Source organism: Sebastes umbrosus, chromosome 19, assembly GCF_015220745.1.
Source record: "Sebastes umbrosus isolate fSebUmb1 chromosome 19, fSebUmb1.pri, whole genome shotgun sequence".
NCBI classification, from domain to species: Eukaryota; Metazoa; Chordata; class Actinopteri; order Perciformes; family Sebastidae; genus Sebastes; species Sebastes umbrosus.
Window position 1 is genome coordinate 8,133,085 of NC_051287.1, and position 18,847 is coordinate 8,151,931.

The 18,847-nt window shown below is 40.5% G+C and overlaps 1 protein-coding gene across 1 annotated transcript in view; it reads right to left on the reverse strand.

Annotated features, from left to right (window-relative positions):
• LOC119478014 (ras-related protein Rab-27B-like) overlaps positions 1–18,433 on the reverse strand; it is a 50,174-nt gene extending 31,741 nt beyond the window's left edge. Inside the window, exon 1 of the mRNA XM_037752389.1 lies at positions 18,061–18,433. The gene's annotated coding sequence lies outside the window, so the exon portion shown is untranslated. The remainder of the gene's footprint in view (positions 1–18,060) is intronic.
• Positions 18,434–18,847: the final 414 nt, after the last annotated feature.

An 18,847-nucleotide genomic window follows, 5' to 3' on the forward strand; every position in this document is an offset into this window, starting at 1 on the left:
GGAGATACTGGTATCATATGAAACTAGAAATCCTAAAGAATCCATTGGTACCAATCATGTCATACATGCATGTCTTCAAGAAGGATAAATAACACTCCAAAGTTATGCTAAATTTTGGCGAGGAAAAACTGGCAAGGCCATTTTCTATGCAGCTTTGGGCTGAAACTATTCTAAAATGGTTTGTTTGAATATTCCTGCATACTGGGGCCCATAAACAGTCTTAAAATTGCATAAATTGGGCATCACTGGAAAGCTGAGACTCTAGTGGATCCAATTAATTCAATTCATATTTGATGATGTTAGTCCCCATAGTAGCCATTTCACAGTGACTTTTTTTTTACTCAGATTTTATATATGGTGGTGTGTCTTTATACTATGACAGTTTTCCTAAATTACATTTACAAAAAAATTGCAATATATTGAATCGTATATCATGATACGTATCGTATCGCCAATACACAACCCTTCTCCAAAACCAATCTGCCAAGACTTAGACATTAAGCATAATTGTGCTCCAAGTCGGGGATAATAATTCCCACAATTCCCAGTGAACCAGAGAGAAGTGCTTAAAAATTAATTGTGTTAATATATTGGATGGGTCTCACTGGTACAGTACAGACAAAAGACACACAACTGACATGGAGAAATGGAAATGAGTACTCAGTGAGCACTAACGCTCACAACAAAGACACACGCAGCTGGCATCGGCTCTACGGGGTCCACTGGTCATACGACAGTAATCGCTGCTATCAATTTTGACAACCGAATGTGAATAGTGGGAATTCTGTGTGTCTTTCTATGTGTGTGAGTGTGTTTGTGTGTGTGTGTGCAGCCATACTCCATAACTGCCAATAATAAAAAAGCTATCAGCCTGACACAGGACATAAAACACTGCAACCCGCAGCAGAGACGTTTCCTCAGGTCCTTAGCTGCCTGTTAGAATTTACCTCACACTTTCAGACGTGTAGCAAAATACAAATATTTCTTACAGAGAGCCTAAGTGAAACTGAAATGTCAGGGTTCTCTTCCAGAAACAAACTGAGATTGGATTTTTGTGTGAAAGGACATATAAACTAAAATTATACTGCAGATATCGAGCAAAAATAAGATAAAACCGGTATTGAACATATTTGTGGAAACAAAGGCTTTTATTTCCTTTACAGAGGTTGACTGAAGCCGTGTCATTTGTACACCATGTAAACTTAGGTTTCGGCAAGAAAACCAACTAGTTTACGTACTTATTTCAAGCTCAACTATGACGTTTTCCCCTTACCTTAACTAAGTAAACTACGTACGGAAAACAACATAACACAACTACGGAAACCACGTCACAAACATCACTTAAAAAACACCTGACAATCACGCCAATAACTTACAAAACAGAAACAGCGGTCAACAACGGTCTCGAACACGGGTCTCCTGGTTGTTCCACAATGGGTCTGTCATGCAGTTTCTGTAACAGCCCTGTTAAAAACACTGAAAGAATGTCTTCTCCTGTCTAAAACTGTTTACCCAGGGACAGACACTCAGCAGAGCACAACATCCGAGTTTTTCTCCTAAGAGCTTGACAGCTTGTAAGCGAAAGGTCAGCAGTTCAAATCCCAGCATGACGACAAAGCTGCTTCTTACAAACAGGAGAAAAAGTAGGGAGAACTCGATTTTCATTAAGAAAACATACACGTTTTAACATCAGAAACCCACAGACATTACATAAATTAATCTTTTTATAAGTATGCATGACATCTCTTAAGTGCCACACACACCAGTCGGTTCATGTAACTTCATGTAGCATCACAACAATTGACGCCACACCAGATGTGAAGTAGTCAAGGTAGAGTAGCCAGGATGTGCTGATCGGTGTGTAAAGACTGAAAGACAGAAGTTCATGTTTACGATACACAAGCTTGGTTACGTCACCTCTGAAATGACGCATCCTGCATGAGACCAACATGCTGAGTCCGAACAACAACAGTTTCTCACAAACTTTGGAGAACAGGTATTAATTGTTTGGGCACACCGCGGCAAAATGTGACTCGGCGATCGTTCACATTGTTGTTTCCTGCCAGCAACAATGGAGACCATTATAGCTGGACTGCTGATCATCGTGTCACGCTCTTCAGAGGCCGCGGTGATGTCAGCGAGTCAGCAGAAATAGCAGTCGCTGATGTAATGACCACGTCCTGCTTCAGATTAACACCGCAGCTCCAGTCAGCAGCAAATCGATTAATGGAGACGAATTAAATCATATTTATTGATCGAGATAGTCTGGGAGGATAATGTCAGCAACAGATGTGCGGTTTCGAGGACTTATATAGAACTCAAATTCCTCACATTGATTGAAGAGTTTCAGTCCAAAACAAGACAACGGGTATTTGAAGGAAATAAGAACCCCTGAACAAAGAAACTAGACATCCTACTATGTGCTGTTATCCTCAATATTTCTGTGATTTTAGCACTTTGAAGGGTGAAAGTGAAAAACTGACTCATGCCAGTCAGTCCATTTCCCAAGGTTGCTTACCATAAAACAAGCTGTACGTGTCAGTTTGGTCCAGACTGAAATATCTCTACAACTACTGGATCGATTGCCTTAAAATTTGGTACACCCATTCATGTTCATTAATGTCACCTTAACACCTAGAATAATGACATTCCCATCAGCCTTAGCTGTACTTTGCGTTTAGTACTTATCATAGACTGTATATAAGAAGTAGAAGTAGTAGAAGTGACGTCACTTATTGGTTTGTGGACTACGGTTTTGAAGCCTCGAGTTCGGCATTTTGGCCAACGTCATCTTGGTTTTTGGCTGTTGCCATGTTGGCTTTTGGCAACCAGAAGTGACACGAGAGGGTGGAACTAACCAAACATTGAACAAGCAATCTGACAATCACAAGGTTGCCACGCCCTAAAGCACACCCTGCATTATGGTCTGTTTGACTCTAGATGGGACCATAATGTACTAAAGTAACATCATGCTGTATTGAAGAAGACTTGAAACTAGTGATTGAGACCATAAACTCATGTTTACAATGTTTACTGAGGTAATAAACCAAGTGAGAAGTAAGGTTATTTTCTCATAGACTTCTATACAGGGTTATGGCAAAAATATATCGCCACCAAATGTTGCACGCCAAAAAAGCCGTCCCTATTATTTTCTATGTACAACCCCAACACTGGCGTCAGTGGCGAGGCGCCCAACCCTAAAACACAGGTCTTCTTTAGACATTTTCACAAACAATTGATGCTGTCGTTTTTCTTGGACGGACAGTCTCCGACAACATGTGACCTTTTACTTAAGAAGGAAACACAGAAGGGAAAAAGACAGGAGGTAAGAAAGGAGAAGAGACAGGATGAAGAGAGAGAAGAACAGGCTGACGACAACCCTGCAGTTTAAAAATGTATGAGCCTCCAGCCTCCAGCAGATTGCCTGTGTGTGTGTGTGTGTGTGTGTGTGTGTAGCGCTGTGGTGTAAGCATTTAACAGTCCGAATGAAGAGCAGATGAAGACGGACAGTTTGGAATGAGGTAAACATACGTGATGTAGTGATTATTTCATTTTTATTCGGCTGCTTGAGGTCTGTTAGTTGTCTTGCATCATGTGCTGCTGTTGCTCAGTGTGTGTGTGTGTGCGTGTGCGTGTGCGTGTGTGTGTGGATTTTATTGTTTCTCACATTTCACACTCTCCCTGCTGATGATATTTATGTACGTGACAGAGAAAGAGACGCCTCTGTTTGACTTATAATAAAGTCACGTCAGCTGGAGCGTAAGAGTCACGAGTACCCAAATGAGGAGGAGGCGGAGGATGAGGAGGAGGAGGAGGAGGAGGAGGAGGAGGAGAAAACAGCAAAGCTAGGGAAGGGAAAGAGATGAGTTAGAGGAGGAGAATGGGAGGAGGAACAAAGGGAGAAGGAAGGGTAGGAGTGAACGAGGCAATAAAGGGAACAGAAGAAAATGAAGGAAAGGATAAAAGAAGAGAAGGATGTAACAGGAGGAGAAGTAGACCAGAAGGAAAAGAAATAAGGCAGAGGAGAGGAACGAGAGGAGGACAGTGTGTTCAGACAGAACGCAAAGCAAATTTTAGAAGTCAATGTGAAGACGCGATTAGACGCAAATTCACGTCTCCTCACATATTTTCACCGACTTTGCATGTAATCGCGCCGCCTCTCAAATTCGCCTCACGTTCTGTCTGAGCACACATTAAGGAGGACGAAGAGAGGGGTGAGGAAAGACTGAGGAAGAAGAGGAGAAAATGAAACAAAGGGAGGACGTAAATGAAGCAGATCTGCATCCAATAGTAGCCGTACAGACTTTGAAGTATTTGTTTTTAAGTTCTTCCGAGCGGAGTCTGAAGTTTACTGCGGCAGATAAACAGCGAGCCAAATGTTCCATCAGACAAGATCATTGATTTTAGTTTCCCAAGAGGTAAACTATGATGAACAACAAAAGAATAAAGGACATCCAAGCCCCATTTCCATACACATGAGTCATTGACGTTTAAAAGCAGCAGGCTGATCCCAGTGGTCAACTCCGGGGGTCTGAAAAGTGAAGTGCCTGAAGAAGCTTCTTGGATGAGAAGTGAAAAGTCTTCAAGAATCTAAACCAAGTCCAGTTGCTGCTGATTTAACTCAGCTACAATGACCTGGATGACTGAGAACCTTCACAAACATACTGTATTTCTACGCATTTTGGGATGAACACCCACAGAATGGTACGGGAATATGAAAGGACAGCCAGGAAAATCGCAGATTACAGGAACCACCTACGTTCAGAACTGAAGAAGCTTCTTGGATGAGAAGTGAAACGTCTTCAAGAATCTTAACCAAGTCCAGTTGCTGCTGATTTAACCCTTACTCGGATACCATGACCTGGATGACTGAGAACCTTCACAAACTTAAATATGCAGTCATTTTAATAGCCAGCAGGAGGCGACTCCTCTGGTTGCAAAAAGAAGTCTGATTGTTTAGAAGTCTAGATGTAGAGAATATAAATCAAGGGAGCTTTAACTGCAAAGGAAACTGTTTTGACAATCTCGCTTCCTTGATGTGATGTAATCCTGTTGAAACAGAACATCGGGGTGTCAGAGGGAGATTGCAACGTCTGTGATGCTTTAGCTGAATAAAGCTGGAAACCCAATCCCAAGCCGGTGCTTCGTAAAAAACTATGTGGCTGCAGTCAAAAAGAAAAATGCCAAAAATGTAATTTGGGCTGCCAGTTTTTTGAAAACACAGCCTCATTATTACAACAATCAAAAACATAAATCATTCAATAAGACACGAGATGTAAAGCGTGAGAGGCAACACGTCTCCCTCATCCTCTGAGAGAGCGCAGTGGGAGGGATGGCAGCAGCAGATGTGGCATCGTGACCAGTAACTCTTTGCACTTGGAAAACAACTCCACTCCTCTCCTCCTCCTCCTCCTCGTTTGCTCTCCTTTCTTCACCTTCTCTCTCCTCCTGCCTCCGTCACCAGGCAACTAGCCTTTCCTCCCTCTCTCTCTCTCTCTCTGCTTTTTCTCTTTTGCTCTCATCTCTGTCACTCCCCCCTTTACTCATGCATTAAACCTCCATCCTTCCCTTGCTATGTATTATTATATGTAGGGTTTATACTCGTAACGGACTCCACAAAAAGCAAGAAACATCTCAGTTACACTTATTGTTTTGTGAACCATCGACACTTGTGATGTGATGGATCATGACATTTGAAATATGTCTGTAAAACACCAGCACTTTTCAGACACGACATGTACAGTATAACATCCCTGGTTTAAGGAACCCCGTCTCTGAAAAATGACATTCACTTTCTTTTCCTACAGTATCTGCTCTGGCAACTAAAGCGCGATTAACATTTTTATGGTTCCGCTTAATAACTCCAGGGGTGAGGTGACTTTTTCACATTGGCTTTCCTCTGCTCTTTTTTTCCTTAAACTTCATAAAAATTTAATAACTTCTTCAGACATTAGCGAAGATGCTATTTCAGGTGAAGCGGTGCGTCTCTGCTATAATATTCAGAGGGGAATCCTTAACTTAAAGCGCTTGGTTTAAGGTTGGGAAAGATGAGATTTTAGTTAAATGCTGAAAAGGTCGACACTGACTTGAGGCGTGAGACAGGACGTGTCAGCTTCTTCTGTATTTTCACCAAAATCACCATCTTTCATTAACCTTAACCAAGTAGATCTTTTTAATATCTCTGGTCAGGCTGTTCTCATACACCGTTCGTAGCTATACCTAATTCGTATATCCCACAAAATCAATTCGTATGCAATCCACGTATTTGTGAACCAGGAAGTAGGCTTATAAAAAGTGAGAAACGCCGCGTAGGGAGGAGTTCGGGGTGGATAAGGGGGTCAAAAAACACTGGACTTTTACCCAGGAGACCGGTGTTTGTGTCCCGTGTGAAACCAGAAGCCATTGTTGATTTATTTGTCACGTAACTTCCGTACTTTAGTTAACGCAAACCGCATCTTTTCCTAAACCTAACTAAGTAGTTTTTATCATGGAACTTCCGTAGCCTACTTAAGTTATGCGACGTAACCACCTCTGATGTGGCGTAACTTAACTAAGATCTTTCCTAAACCTAAGTAGTTTTGTTGCCTAAACCTAACCAAGACAATCTTTTCCTAAACCTAAATAAGTGTTTTGCCTAAACCTAATGAAGTTGTTTCGTGTGAAGACGGAAGTTTATTTTGAAAAGACTGGTGCGGAAATTGACGCTGGACATTCGTAGGAACATGCACGGAAATTGAGGAATAACTTTTTTTGGTAAGATATCATATGAACCGTTATATGAGAATACATTGCTCTGGATGTATAAGACTATTGTGTGGGCAAAAGGCCCTTTTCACAGAAAACATTTCTGACATGTGACAGTAGGAAAAGAAAAGGTGTGAATAATAAAATGAGTAAAGGCTGAATTCCTTTTAGCTGCTTCAGTTTCAGGGTCCTGGTATTGTGCGTGCTGGCTCACGGTCACGCCCTCATGGGACACTTGAGTTAATGTCATCAGTAACACGTGCTTTTCCTGCTATCGCAAGTCCAAATGTCTGCTGTGAAAAGGTCTGCGTTGCGAATCAAAATTTCATTGATATAAAATGACAAACTGTGAAAAAAAGATGTTATCCATATTCCTCTCATCACTCTAATTTGTGACTGACTAGTGTGTAAGATCTGATGTGACTGGATGTCTGAAGTGGTCGTGTTTGTTTGTTCTTTCTTTGACTGTTTTGCAACCTCAAATAACGTCATATGTTACTCTCATCCTTTCTTTCTCTGTATCTCTCTCTCTTTCTCTGCCCCCATTCCCTCGTTTCTCCTCTCTTTTCTCTTTGAATCTCATTCATCCCTGCCTCTTCTCTCCCGCCGCTTCTCTCTCAACTCTCTTTGGATTCGCTCTGTTTTTCAAACTAGCACAGTTTTCCCCTTGAAGCCGTCCCTACGATGAGCCGCGCAGAGACTCCTGACGTACATCAAGCAAACTCCTCACAGCAAGAGAGGGGAGATGAGGGATCGACACTAGTAATATAAAAACATCACAGCCTTTAGAACTCTAAAAAGGAGAAGAAGTCCGATACGGTTGATCTCAAACAATATGTTAAAAGGGCTTTTTCACCGAGCTTCACGGTTGAATACAAATACAATTTCTACCAATAGCTCTGAAGCTGTTGGATTAAGGAGGCAGGTATAACATTTTATGAGCTAGTACCCACATTAACACTCTTCTCTTCAGCCTGAATTAGAAATAATAGTCAATTATAACATCATTCAGGATTAATTTTATGGGAAGTAATTGGGTGATTTTTAATGTAATATGATGGTCATATTTGACAGCAGCGTGTGGACTTGGCAATTGTTATATTAAGACATTTTATGGTATAAATATGTAGCACAATGTGGCGAATATAGGCAAAATGACATTTATAACTCGGGATGAACCGATTTATCGGCTGAACATCGGTATCGGACGATATTCGCCTTGTTGACTGCCAACGGCCTTTCTACAATTAAGATGACATTTGCCAATGGCATAGGCAGATGTTTATCTGTTGTGTTGCATCAATTTTGCACCGGTTAAATGTTGTGTTGGGTATTTACGGTCGCTCTCGGACAACAGTAACCAGCTGCTGTACTTACTGTAATACTTATGTTTCCAATCATTTTTACATTTATATTTAATGTATGTTTCACTAAACTGTTATTTTTGTTGGGCTGTGTAAATACTGAAACATCCTTCTCATTGAGTAGGTCATTGTATAGCAGCTGAAAAAGCTTTTGAAGCAGTTATTTAAAAAAAAGAAGAATATTTTTCATGTGAAAGTAGGTTATATTAAAGGTTGTTTCATAAATTTGTAAGATTGAATTTGAAGACAGTGTAATGAAACAGCTCAGTTATTTTTTTTATAATGTAGAGGTCTTTGTTTCTCTGGCACAAAAGGGGAATAAACCACGCCAAAAAAGAAAATAAACGAAAACAGAATTTTGCAACCGGTGCATCCCTATTAATAACAACGTCTGAAAGCAATGAATTATGTTCCACGTTTGATTATAATAAAACAAAATGAATACTGGCCAATATATCCTTATCTCATATTTACTAACCAGAAATATTCATATTCATATCTGCCTCAAAAACACAATTTCATACAGACACCTTGGATCACACCCAAACGGAGAAGATCCAACATTTGAGAGGAAAAGAAAACCCTCACACACACACACACACACACACACACGCACAAACGCACACGCACACACGCACACGCACACTCCCCAGTGTGGCATTTCTGTGAATACAGTACATCCACTGCTGCTGGTTACATTTATTATTAATAAGATGCAATTAGTTTCTAATCTGCTGCTTCCTTTTACAGCACAGACACAGTCTGATTACCAGACAAATAAACACTCCCTAAAAACATCCACGTATTAATAAAACATGCTCGGTTTCAGCCCATGCTGTACACAGTTATCTATCAGAGGACTAATAACATGCCTGCCAAAGGTTCCCAAAGCATAAAATCATATTTTAAAAAGCTTGTTTTGCCTGATCAACTAATGCAAGCAAGACCTAAGGAAAAGCCGATCCTCAAATTTAGTGTTTGGTATTTTTATTTGACACATAAATTATTCTGAATTTGTTGAAATTGTCACTGTTTATCAACCAGCTAATCTTTTTAGCGTTGGTGCTTGTAAGAGGAGGGTTGGTGGTTCACGCAGGCAGTGTTAACACCTACACCTTGATTTGGGAAGCTACTATACTTCCAACTATGACAATGTCAGTGCCTTTCTCTACAGAAGAGAACCTCCAAAACTGGCACTGTTAATACCTTGCTTAAGAAAACTGAATTTACAACTCTGGGGTTTTAGTGCCTGCTCTATAGGGTACTAAATATCCAAATCTGGTGGCGTGTGCCAAGGCACAAAGCCTGGCACTACCGGTGCCTTGCGGGTCACTGCAAAAAATCTTCGGAGCTGAGGGGTTTCCTTTACCGGGTTGTCCTCAGGGTGTGCGCCGGAAGTCTGTATCAGTGCCACCTCGGGTCTCGCCCTTGCTTCCCTGTCGCTCTGCCCCTGGTGCTTCCGGGCGGGGTTTCCCCGAGGTGCACATGTGCCCGTTTCAACCAACCAACCATCATAGTCTGGGCCTTCCGTCTGATAATAAATAATTATATTATAAAACATAATTAACCTGGTTTCTTTAGGGTTCTGTCCTAAGGAAAATACTCTTAAAACTATAAATTGGGCATTATTTCTATTTTTATTATCATTATCATTAAATATAGATTGTGATAATTACCAACATCAATCAATTAGGGCTGTCAAAGTTAACGCGACATCATATACTGACATCATATGAAACTAGAAAACCTAAAAGAATCCAATGGGACCAAAATCAAGCTACAGAAAAATAAAGACATATTACTGTCCAATGCACTTGCATCTAATTTCTTCTACGCAAGTTTGAGTTGAAAAAGGAGGAAGTTCAGTTAAAACTCCAGGGGACATTTTACATTTTGTGCCCATTTTTCTTCCACCAGGCTCATTTAGCTCCGTGGTGACGAAAAAAGGAATCCAATTTTTGCAGAAATGTCCTTCTGAAGTGCCAAAACAGAAACCTTTTCCACCCACAGCGTGGCAAGGAACAGAAAAAAACAAGGATGGTACCAAATCACGAAATGTCAAGGCAGCAGTGTAATAGAGGATCACTCTGCTCTCGCCCGACTCCTGTCTGTCAGAGAGGAGAGAGGTGAGGAAATATAAAATATATATGAATCTAAATGTCAAGGTTTCCCCCACAACCAGAGGGTTGAACCTGTACCGAGGTTCTGCCTCCAGGTGCCCACATCTCTGCATCAAGGCATGTTTGATGCAAAGAGCTTTTTTTTTTTTTTTTTTTAAATCACTATCTGTCAAAACAGAAAGAAAGAAGAGAGACTGAAACATTTTCGTCTTGCAAATACAAAAAGAGAAAACCCCTCACGTTATCCTGTGACTTTCTAGTAGCAAATAAAAGAAATCTACCACGCGAGGGACTGAAAGAAGCAAAGAGACAGAGAGAGAATGAATGACAGATGAGAGAAAGAGACAAACAAGTACAGATTGTGTTTAGTCCCATGGTGCGTTCTTGGCAGTGACATATAGATCTCATTACTTTCCAGTTTATTAATTCATGGTCAGTTCATCTAAAAGTGATCTCAGCTCTCTGGTCGCCTGGTTGATCAGATGCTTTCATTCTCTCCATCAAGAATTTAATAACGTTTCTTATTTACAAGGATTATTAATCAATATCATACAACCCGCTACATACAAACACAGGTGTTGCACTCCAGTGTGATTGGACTGCATTCACTCACCTTTTACATCGCAAGATCACGCTTAAGCCTTGAGCGATTTATCTTTTTATTAAGGCTGCAATTAATGATTATTTTAATTATTGATTAATTGGACAGTTCTTTTTTCTATTGATCGTTTTTAAAGAGTATCAAACCCCTAAAGTTTGCCGTCGTGGTTCGGACTACGGAGCCTCTGTGTTGTTGTTTCATAGATATAGACGCAACTCAACCCGTTCCGCGCAACGTGATTGGTTGATGCCTTCATTCACGGTGCGAAAGCTCAGAATTATCTACCTTGTTTTTCAGCACGTATATCTGAGTCGAGTGTTAAAGTGTTCATAAAAAACGAAATTGACGCGCTAACGGCCTTAAGGCCTTTATACATCAGGGGCCAATTTTTCTGTGCGATTAATTCACACAATTATCAATATATTATCGAATATTACACGGCGAAAAAACTTTTTTTTTCAGAACATGGTAGATTTTTTGGAGCTTTTGCGCCGCAAATAAAGGCATCAACCGATCATGTTGTGCGAAATAAGATGAGTTGCGCCTATATATATGAAACAACACGGAGACTCCGAAGTCTGAACCAAGACAGCAAACTTTATTACTCCTTTCAACCTTGACAAAGACACCGCAGATCAGAATCCACTCCTTCCGTTCTTACCTTTCACAATAAAAGCCCTACACATATAATATTCGCAGGCGAGTATTTCCCATTTTCATGTCGTTTATTCGCCACGCCCCCCCGTATGTTAAGGCCTAAGAACGGAGAAACAGCATCTATCTATCATCCAGATGCCTCAGAGAACAGTGTATAAATCAACAGTAGCCTCCATCATTAAAACAGCACTACACAGCGAGGACTTCCCCATCATAACAAGTTGTAATCCTGCTATTTATGAGTGAGGATAAAAGTGGCAGCGGAGGGGAGAGAATGTACTGCCGAGCAGATTTACTGTCCAGAAGAACAGCCTGCATTATTGATCCCGCAGTCATACCCACATTTCTGTTCTCACTCCTTCAATGGGTCCATTTCTCAGTCACAGTCTCAGTGTCCTCTCTGTGGCATGGCAAACCTTTAGGAATGGGTTTTTTACCAAATAGTCGCAGTCTGTCACTGTCTTTCAGAGGCTCTAGTAGGTTCAGTTTTAGGGCTAGAGTGAAGCTACAGATATCATATGAAACTAAAAAACCTAAGGAATCCATTGGTACCAACCGGGTCATACTAGCTTGTCGGGAAGGAGGCTAAATAACACTCCAAAGTTGGGATAAATTTTAGCGAGGAAAAACTGGCGTGGCCATTTTCAAAGGGGTCCCTTGACCTCTGACCTCAAGATATGTGAATGACAATGAGTTCTATGGGTACCCACGAGTCTCCCCTTTACAGACATGCCCACCAACAGGATGTGAACGTCTGTGTCCTATGACGAAGTCAGATTCTTGACTCGTACATCCCCTACGACCACAAAAATCAATGTTTTCCAGACAGAAAATGAAGCAAATGTTCTCCTGTCATTTTCACCAATTTGACAGCTGGACCCTTTATCTGCCCCAAAAAGCCATCGTACCAACATGTGCATTAGCTGTAAGCCAGCTAGCGGCAGACCGTGCATGTAGGATTGTTCAGCTGATCTCAGAACTCACCAGAAACTCCAGGTCTTTCTCTTCTTTCCCTCCCTTCTCTCTCCTTTTTCCTCTCGGCTCTGCACATTTATGAAGCAGACTCGTAAAGGATGAGGTGAGAATGTTACCCTCAAGCCACGGACACACCTTTGCATCTAATCACAACATTGACATGAAACTTCTATGTAAACATGGAGCAGGTTAGAGTCATGATGACTGTTGTTCTGGTTCTGCTACAATGAGTTTGAATTATAGCAGCGGCAACTCCCAAAAGCTTGCAGCATTTAGACATTTTGCATAAACGCTGCTCCACAGTTGAACACCATTTGTTGAACATTCTGTGTGTTATTCTGTGTCTCTACGGTTGTCATCCTAAATCTTTTAAATCCTCTCTCTCTCACCGCCTCTCCTGCTTATCCGGCTGTGAATTATCCGAACTGACTGGCTGAACTGAGCGAGACACTTGAGATCAAATCGTTAACCTGAATGTGTCACACCATCTCCACCCTCACACTTACATACAACCACTACAGGGAGATAAAATAATACACGGACTGCAACGCATTTTCATTATCAATTTGTTTTGGTTTCAATTAGTGTATCTATCATGTATCACTGCACAGTGCATTGAGCTTTAACCATCAAAATCTTGTAAAATGATTGTAAAAAAGCATTTTGAGTTGTGTCAGTCACTACAGATATGAGTGAGTTACACTGATGATGACTACTTTGTTAAGGGTAGAGAAAATTCATGATCAAACCAACGTTGGTAGAAGACTGGATGTGAACATCTGTCTCCTGTGTCAAAGTCAGATTCTTGACACATCCATCCCCTACGACCACCCAACAGGTTTTGAGGTGTAACGTCACAAAAATCTATATTTTCTGGACAGAAAATTAAGCAAATTTTCTCACTGTTAGCTCTGTTTTGGTCTCCACCAACTCCTGAGTCAAATATCAGACCTTTAGGCTCTTAAAGGCTCCGATATGTTCACCAGCTAGTCTCTAAATGTGTCTGTCTGTTGCTTGATGCTGAGCAAGTACTGTACGATGGGTTTATAGGACTGAAAACGCTGATGAGAGCGATGAGAATTAACCAAAACAAAAATGATGCATGTGAAATCAAAACAATGAGCTGAAAGATGCTATAAATAAAGTGTGAGTTGAAAATGCCAGACATGATTTAGTGCTGAAAAGTGCTCCAACCTGGTTCTCCTGGCTTCAACGGGCCACTGAGCTTTAACTCAACCAGATTATTGCTGCCAAGAAACGTTTCTATCACTAAAACTCAATTCAAAAAGCACACACACACACACCACTTGACTTGGAGAGGAGTGTTACTGCAGTCAGGCCCTCGCTATCAGGTGGCAAATCTTATCTATGCATTAATCATCTTAGGAAGGTTGGATCCTGCTGTTTCTGGTCAATACACTGCAGGTGGGTGGCAGGAGGAGAGAGAGGCGGTGACAGAGACAGAGAAAGACAGAGAGCGAGAAGAAAAGGGCATACTGGTTAGGGAGAGCCGTCCCAGAGTTAAAAGGTCACCGAGAATCATCACAGCAACACACCCAGCCTGTAATTCTCTCCAGATAAACCGTAAAAAATACAACTGGATTTTCATGGATTACCATGGAAACTGATGATACACTTCATGAAAAACTAAACGACAATGGCAGGAAAGGTCTACAGGCTCGAACGTGTGCAAATAGTTTGACTGTGACTCCAGATTATTGCTATCTCAGTCAGATTGCTATCATTCAGGGGTCCTCTGCAGGAAGATGAGGTGGCAGACAGAGCAAGGAGGGGTGTTTCCAAAACAGAAAAAAAACATTTTCTGTTGCACAAAATTCTGTTGATTTTATTCAAAACTATGCTTTTTCCCCGTGTCTTCTTGTTTTACCCAAAGACTGTATATAAGAAGTGGACATAGCCACCACAACGTCACCCATTGGTTTGTGGACTACTGTTTCGAAGCCTCGAGTTTGGCATTCAGGCCGTCAACATCTTGTTTTTTTGGAGCCAGAAGTTATTTGGACGAGAGAGTGGAGCTGAGGAGGGATACGCATTTCTACAGCTCTATCCTGATTGACAGGTCAACGTGGTAGCAGCTTGTCAATCACAAGGTAGCCATGACCTAAAACACACCATGCTTTATGGTCTATTTGACTCTAAATGGGACCATAATTCACTAAATGAACATCATGCTGTATTGAAGAAGACTTGAAACTAGCGGTTGAGACCATAAACTCATGTTTACAATGTTTACTGAGGTAATAAATCATGTGAGAAGTAGGCTTTTTGGGCTACCTCTGGGTCTGAAAAGTGAAGCCAATACGGAAGTACCTTAAACTTAAACTGGATGTAGTCACACATGTATACTAACTTCGCCAAGTCCGTCTCTAGCTCTCCCACCAGCTCCGTTCTCTTTATACATCCATGTTCAGCTCCATCGGGGCCGTTTGAATGCATTTAACATAAATGTCAGTATATGGGTGCTCTATAGTTGTAGCGTCGGCCCATTTGACCACGGAGATGAGAGTGACGGCTGGCTTGATCACGCGGTACTGCAATACGATAACATTTCCTGTCCATGACAGAGTTAGCATGCAGCTTTATCCGTGATGTCTAGCTCTGCTTTTCCTGGCAATGTGTGAAACCCAAAAGTGTTTCCATACTTTACTGGATGTGTAGTGTTTACCACGCTGGATTTAAAATGTGAGGGTGCAGGTCGTATCCACACAGACCCTCCGCTGTTTCTGCTTAGTCGTTTCGGATCGCTGCGGTTTGTTTTGGTTGACGGATACGGAACGGATATGATGTCACGTTACTCTGAATACAACAATAAAAGCGGTAACTACCTTCTACCTCTGTATAAACTCAAATGAAGCAAATATATTGATTCTGGCATTTAAAAAATCAATTTCAAAATCGTAAAAAAAAAATACCTAGGTGAATTTTTTTTCCCCACCACTAGAGTACACATTGCTCTGCTTCAAACAAGACAAAAATATTGGGAACCGGTGCACTAAAGGGCTGATCTGAACAGTCAGTAGTTCATATTATGATAAATCTGACAGGACGTGAACGCAGCATCAGGCAAAGCTGCTTTAGGGTGATGTGGAACACGAGAGTTACTGAAAAACACTTAACTAATCTTTTTATGAAATCTCAACAAATGAATAGCGATTTTGAAGAAGCCGAGGCCTTCGGTGTATAATAATACCAGCACAGATAACAACCCCACGAGCCAAATGTAATTTGTAATTTCCATTATGAGTCCATCAGCGAAGAATCAACGTGGATTGATACCGGAGACGTGAAACAATAAAGCTGCCAGCAGCTCGAGGGACGGCGAGTGCATTACCAAACCAATAAAGACTGCTTCCACTAATTACCTCTGCTCCTTCCATCTTTGTTTACAAACTGATTTATGAGTCAACAAATACCGTGAGTCTGCCTATGGGACGAAGAGAGAGACACTCATTACTGTCACAGTAGCAGGGGAGCTTCTCATCGGTGTGTATCTGAAATATTATCTCTCATTCAGGGAAACACCTGGATGAACAGGTTACAGGGAATTTAGAGCTAGCAAAAAAAAGATCTCATATAGATATAACGTTCAGCCTACAGACTGAGTACATGTGTACACTCTAGGGGTTTAACCAAATACACATACGTAATTCAGACATGTATGGATAAGTGGCTCTGAACAGGTACAAGAAACAATATTGGTCCCTCACATCACTGCTAGTATAGTCAAAGCAGCAGCACTTTTCATAATGCAATGTAAACCAATAAGCTACTATGGAGGATTCCCCTCATTTGTATAATGAGGTAGGAATGCATAAAGACATTTTAAAAAATGTGATAAGAAAAGAAAGAAAAGAATACAGAAATAAATAAGTTTGGGGAAATAAATAATGGGTGAAATGCAAAGGGAAAAGCGTGCAGAAATAAAGAAATAACTACATAAATAAATACACACATTTAAAAATAAATATTTTTAAAAAAAATGAAAAAATAAATCATTTTAGCATTAATAACAATAAATGCAAAAATAAATAGATTTTAAAAATAATCAAAATGAATATATGAATAAATAAAAGGGGAAATTAAACAGAAGAGTAAATAAATAAGGGAACTAATACAAAGATAAATAAATAAATAAAGAAGCAAATTAAAACAGAAATATCAATTTATGTCAAATTTTATCAATTAATGGCTACATTTATTTTTTTTATTATTTTTGCTGCATTTAATGACATTTATTTAATTATCGAGTCATTTATTTATTTATGAATTTGGCAGGTTCAGTCCTCCAAAGGCTACAGGTTAAATGCTCTGAGGTGTATTCATTCAGCGATGTTCATCCTCTATAACTTTTCATCAGTTTCCATCTGTTTAGTTGTGCAGTGCGGTATAAATAAAGCCTGACTGATGTTCTACAGGTGTTATTTTTCACCTCATGATCAGATATTGAAGCCTGACACCTTGACAAAAGAGAGAAACTAAGGAGTTGAAGTTAGGGACCGTCTCAAAAGTGCATACTAATTGCTTTCCATGCTTCAAATTCTTTCCAGGCATTTTTGTCAATATCCTTCATTTTTTTTAAAAGACATTTCAAACTAAATAGATTTTCATCTGGACCCTCCACTACATGTGCAATCCCCTTTAAAAAAACAAACAAAATCAAATTGCAATAGGACCCCAAGAGACATTATGGCCATTTCATAGACACTTCAGACCAACTTCCCATTCATCTGAACCTCCTATCATTCTAGATAATCAGAGACACTGAAAATAACCTGATATTTTCAGGTGGAATTTCATTTCATTCTCATTGTGCAATATCATTTTACACTTGTGCAACTTTGTTAATAGTGTGTTTATTGTCAATACTGTATACACTGCTCCTATTTGTATACTTCCTTCTATTTAAATGGTTCATATTTTGTTACACTTTGTTTAGCTCTTTTTTTACTGTGTAAGCTGATGCATCTTGTTTTTTGCATTATCCCCTTTGCTGCTGTACACTGCAAATGTCCCCACTGTGGGACTAATAAAGGAATATCTTATCTTATCTTATATGCTGTAACATTAAGATTTCACTTCATTGGAACTAAAGGCTCCAAACCAACTAAAAGTAACCAGTGTCAACATATACTTTTGAAATTCAAGTCTACTCAACACCTCATTTCTTATTATGCATTTCCATTCTCTCACTCCAACCCAAAGTCTTTGCCAGGTGAAGCACCGTGTCACATACACACACGTGCATGCACACACACACACACAGTAGCCTATGCAGTCATTTGCCTAAACAGCACACAGAGGTGCAGCAGCTTTTGCATGTGCAGAAAGCTGATAGAGGACTGATGGTTGTGGAGGCTGCAGACACTTTGCTCCTCCAGCAGCAGCAGCAGCATCAGATCCTCCAGCAGCAGCAGCTCTGCACCGGGGCTATGACTCATACTACCGATGCTGGTGTAACGACAAGTAACCTAAACACGGAAACGCACCAATAAACAACAACAAAACACGCATCTGCAGCATGCGCGATGGTGCAGGATGCTCCAGAGACATTTCTGCATCTTCTCTTTTTGGCACTTACCTTTTTCTTTTGACGTTATAGAAACAAACTCAGATGGTCCTCGCAGGTGTCTGCTGCTGCTGCTGCTGCTGCTGCTGGCTGGCCACTTCGTCTCCTCCTCCTCCTCCGAGACGTCGCATCTCTCCACACAGTCCTGATGGAGAAGAGGGGGAATCCGCGCAGAGAGCACCAGAACGTGGCCACCTGAGGGAGCTCGGTCGGTGTGATGACGGCCCGGTGTGGAGGAGGGTTTGGTGGTTTGGTGGTGGTGCAGCCTTGAGGAGTGCTGGAGAGTATTACCTCTGAGAGAGTGCAACGAGTCTGATGGATGTCGCTTTGCTTCCTCGAGGGGTGGAGGGTTGACGCTCCTGCTGCATTCAGGGACTCCTCAGAAACTGGGATTTCTCAGCAAACAGGGGCTTCCATGTGCTTCTCATGATTTAAACCTGCAGTAGGCAGAATATTTTTGGCATCATTGTGCAAAAAATTCCATAATAACCTTTCAGCATATTGTAATTCAAGTGGTCTGAGAGAAAACCAGACTTCTGCACCTCCTCATGGCTATTATTATTATTATTATATATATATATTTGTATTTTAATAAAATAAAAATAAAACAAACATAAAATTATAATTAAAAATACAAAACAATCGGGAATAAATTTGAAATTTCTAAACTTTTTGTGAAAAACAAAAATTTTTAGTATGTCCAAAAATTTCATGAAAAAAAGTAATTACATAGCATGTCGATAAATTACATGAAAAAAGTCATAGTATAGTATGTCGATAAATTACATGAAAAAAGTCA